Source organism: Rutidosis leptorrhynchoides, chromosome 8 (genome assembly GCF_046630445.1).
Source record: "Rutidosis leptorrhynchoides isolate AG116_Rl617_1_P2 chromosome 8, CSIRO_AGI_Rlap_v1, whole genome shotgun sequence".
In the NCBI taxonomy this organism is placed as follows: domain Eukaryota; kingdom Viridiplantae; phylum Streptophyta; class Magnoliopsida; order Asterales; family Asteraceae; genus Rutidosis; species Rutidosis leptorrhynchoides.
This window is the reverse complement of record NC_092340.1, coordinates 277,571,545-277,576,291: the sequence shown is the minus strand read 5'-3', so window position 1 is coordinate 277,576,291 and position 4,747 is coordinate 277,571,545.

Sequence of the window (4,747 nt, the reverse complement as noted above, 5' to 3'; positions counted from 1 at the left end):
GCATGTTGTTAATCGATTATTACTACTGGTGCTCCGGGGTTGGAAACGTTAAGTACATATCAGGTATTTTGGTTCTAAGTTATTATTAGTGTTGAAAAAAGTGCAAAGGAAGGTTAGAATCGGAAAAAGTTATATGTCGCGGCGCGATAATCTTAAGGTTTCGTTATCAGGAAGGGGTTTAAAGAAGGGTTCAGAACAAGCTATATGTCGCGGCGCAACAAATTGGGTCGCGGCACGGTGTTTTCCTAGTTTCAATCTCAGGAGAGGATTTAAGAATGTCCCAGTTCAAGTTATTTGTCGCGGCACGATGATATGGGCCGCGGCGCGGCGGTAGGTCGGTCCAGGTATTTTTGACAGGTATTTAAGGCCCTAAAAATACCCTATTGATTCATTATTGCATCCAGACGAATTCCAGCAGCTTTTTGACGAAAAAGGGTGATTTTTGGGGAACCCCAAGATCATTCTAACACATCAATCATTCTGGAAACGCGTCTCGATCCGTTCATCATTCAAGAACACAATTTTCATTAGGTTTAATTCTTATCATCATTATGAATACTCTTAATTATCTATTTGTGATTTTGGTTTTAGCCATGGTTGGCTAAGCATTTAAATATCTGTCTAGATTGAATATTCGTATGTGTTTGGATGATACTTTAATGTTTGATTTGATTAATGCATGATAATTATGAGTTTTGATTAAGAACCATTCTTTTGGGTGTTGATTATTGTTACTAGGTTGATTAGTGATCTTGTTTGAACAAAGAGAACCCTGTTTCAATTTAGTACACTAGTTTTCAATTGATTTTTCTTAACCAATTGGGGTGCTTACTGGACCAAGGGGGTAAACCGGGTAACAAAGATTAAACAAAATAGGGGTGAATTGTGTGGAGCGAACGCGTAACCAATTGAATCTTAATCTTATAGTTAGTTAATTACTAAGTCACAAACAAAAGAGGTCTTTGGTGAAAGGGAACCCTAAGCCAATAAATCCAAGTTTGACGTGTTTGCTAAAAGAGAACTCTGGGTAAACCGACTCTGTTGTTGCATGTATTGATAAATTAAACTAGAACTTAATAACAAATCATCCAACACTGCGAATAGGAGATCTAGGAGAACATTCTTTTATCTATTGAATTCAAATATCTTTACTTTTCGTTGAGTCTGCATTTATTTCTTATAAACTTAAAAACACAAAAATATTGTCTTTTACTTTTAAACAATCTTTGATTTGGCTAATCGTTAAATAGCCACAAAACAAATTATCTCGTACTTTCGATTTTCATAGATTAACTTAGTATTTTATTAGTTGCAATCTTAATTTTCACGTTTAAAACTGTCCTTGGAACGATTTCAGAATTACCAACTTTATACTATTGCACGACCGGGTACACTGCCCGTTAGTGTGTAGTAATCTTTAAACCGGCATTTTCCAAGATAAATTATATACTAGATTTTACACATCACATATGACGATTGTCGATGCTTTATACTTCAACCAACCTAGCTTTATACGGTGAAGTTATCGTAGCTCTTCCTTGAATTATGTGATATCAAGCATAGGTATTGAATTAACTCATGCGAATGTATCTAATGTGAATTTCTAATCTTTCATTTTACCCATACTCTCTCTACTCGAAGTTGTTAAATTAAAGATGCATAGTTATCTTTTGTTAATCCTTAAACAGTACATAATACATGAATATATAAAGGGCAAAACCCTAATGAGGAAAATGGGCTAGGCCCAACTGCTAAATACATGGGATAAACTATAATGGCTAACATTATCCCGCAGTTGGAGCGGGAGTACGGTGAACGCTCAAATTAGATCTGAACTCATCAAATAAAGCAAATGGAAGGCCTTTGGTGAAGATGTATGCAAACTGATATCTGGATGGAACATGTAGAACCTGGACCCGTCCTTGAGCAACTAAATATCTGATAAAATGAATGTCTATCTCAATATGTTTGGTCCACTGATGTTGGATCGGATTAAATGCAAGGGAGACGAAGCTAACATTATCACAGTAAACTAGTGTAGCACATGTGAGAGGCAGTGAAGCTCTCGAAGAAGATTATGTATCCACCATGTCTCAGCAACATCATTGACAAGTCCTTTATATTTTGCCTCGGCACTAGAGCGGGAAGGAGTAAGTTGCCACTTTGAAGACCAAAAAAGAAGATTGTTTCCAAGGAAGACACAATACCCAGAAGTAGAGCGTCTTGTGGTAGGGCAATCGGCCCAGTCAGTGTCAGAGTAAGCAACCAAAGTGGTAGGGGACGATGCATATAACTGTAATCCCATGTCAAAAGTCCCCAAAACATAACGCACAATCCGCTTGAGAAGCATGTAAGTTTTGCTTCCGTGGGTGGCGCATGAAAAGACAACTCTGGTGAACTGTATAAGAGATGTCTGGACGAGTGAAGGTGAGATATTGTAATGCACCTACAAGCTTACGATATGAAGTTGGGTCCTGCACAGAGGGACCATGGGTAGTAAGCTTAGCGCTTGGCTCAACATGGGTCCTGCACAGTTGACAAGAAGTCATACCAGCTCGCTCAAGAATTTCTATGGCATACTGCTTCTGAGAAAAGAACGTACCAGTGGCAGTACGCGATGCTTAGTAGCCAAGAAAATAATTCAATGATCCTAAGTCAGTCATGCAAAATTCCATATGTAAAGACTGAATAATCTGCTGAAGCAAGCCAGTGGAGGATGTTGTCAACACAAAGTCATCTACATACAGGAGGAGGTAAGCAATATCGGATCCCTATTGATAAATAAATAAAAAAAAGTGTCACATCGGTTGTCGTGAAATCCAAGGCGTTGAGCATATCCTGCAAAGCGCTGAAACCATGCGCGTGGGGCATGTTTGAGGCCATATAAAAAATTCCTGCAGTAAGCAGACATGGTCGGGATATCGGGATCTCGAAAACACGAAGGCTGATGCATGTAAACCGTCTCAGACAGCTGACCATGAAGAAATGCATTTTTGACATCTAGCTGATGAACATGCCAATGTCGAGATATTGCTAAGCTGAGAATAGTGCGTATAGTTGCCAGTTAGACAACCAGACCGAATGTCTTATCACAATCAACACCAATCTGCTGGTTGCGACCATTTTCAACAACTCGCGCCTTATACCTGCTTAAGTTATGCTTAAATAACCACATGAAGTGAACAATGTTCGTGTCCGATGGGCGAGGCACAAGTTTCCAAGTACTATTGTTAATTAAAGCATTGTATTCTTTAGTCATAGATTGTTTCCAGTTGGGGTCATGGAGTGCGTCAAGGTAAGAATGGGGAACAAGAGATATAACAGAGGTGTGGAGGTTAGTACGGGTAATCATAGGGTGAGTAGACTAAGAGGTAGTAGAGGTGGTAGCCTCAGTGGGAGGAGGTTGTGTCTCCGAAAGAGAGGTGGTGGTGGGCTGCGTATTATCAGTAGCGTCATTTGGAAGCGGTTGTGTCCCTGAAGAGAGGTAGTAGTGGGATGCGTATTATCAGTAGCCTCATTTAGAGGAGGTTGTGTCTCCGGAGTAGAAGGGGAGTCAGATAGATGGAAGGAGTGGAAGAAGTGATTAGGAGGAGGATCAAGAAAGTAGTAAGAGGGAGGCTGAGTCGGTGTCATAGAGCTGAAAGGGAAAGAAGTCTCGTCGAAGGTGACATGACGAGACATAGTGATTTTATTTGTAGTTAAGTCAAGGTAGCGTTAGCCATGATTTTTTGATGGATAGCCGAGAAAGATGCTGGTAGTGGATCGAGGCGCGAGATTATTTGTGGTTTTGAGGTGGGATAACAAAGGCATCCGAAGACGTGAAGATTGGTGTAGGTAAGTTTTTGTTGGTAAAGAACGGGTGTATGGTATTCATGATTAATGGTAGAAGAGGGGATAATATTAAGAAGATGGGCGGATGTGGAGAGCTTCTACCCAATAGATTGGCGGAAGGTGAGCTTGAAAGAGAAGAGTGTGGATGAGGTTATTAATGGTGCAGAGCATGCGTTCAGACTTTTCGTTTTGTTGAGATGTATGAGGGCAAGAGAATCGGAATTGAATGTCGTGGGTTTGTAGGAGTTGATTGAAGGCAATGTTATCGAACTCACCACTGTTGTCACATTGGAATGCTTTTATCTCCTGTTTAAACTGAGTTTATACAAAGGTGAGGAATTGGATAAATTTAGTTAGTGCTTCAAATTTATTTCATTATGGATAAACCCATACGTAATGGGTATAATGATCAAGAAAAATAATGTAATATTTTAAACCACTAATGCTAGAAACATGAGAAGTCCATATAGCAGAATGAATAATATCCAAAGGCTCAGTAACATTAGTGCTTGACACAGAAAAAGGAAAACGAACATTTTTTCCAAGTTGACACGCATGACACAAAACAGAGGGCATAGTTTTATTACAAATAATATCTTTATTGGAAAGAAGTTTGCAAAAAACATCTTGCCCTGGATGACCAAGACGCTGATGCCAGGTAACCGGACTAATAGTGAGAGCATGCAGAGGAGATGGCGAAGTGACAGGGTAGAGATCTCCGGTGATGTCACATCAGAGAAGAAGACGACACATCAGATAATCTTTCACCGAAAAACCAAAAATATAAAATTCAACAGAGACGAGATTATCACGAGTAAATTGACAAAGAGAAGTGAGTTTTTTTTAAAATATTTGGGCTAACGAGAACATTATGTAAGTGTAAGCGTCGGTGAATATTAGATAACAAGCCATGGCC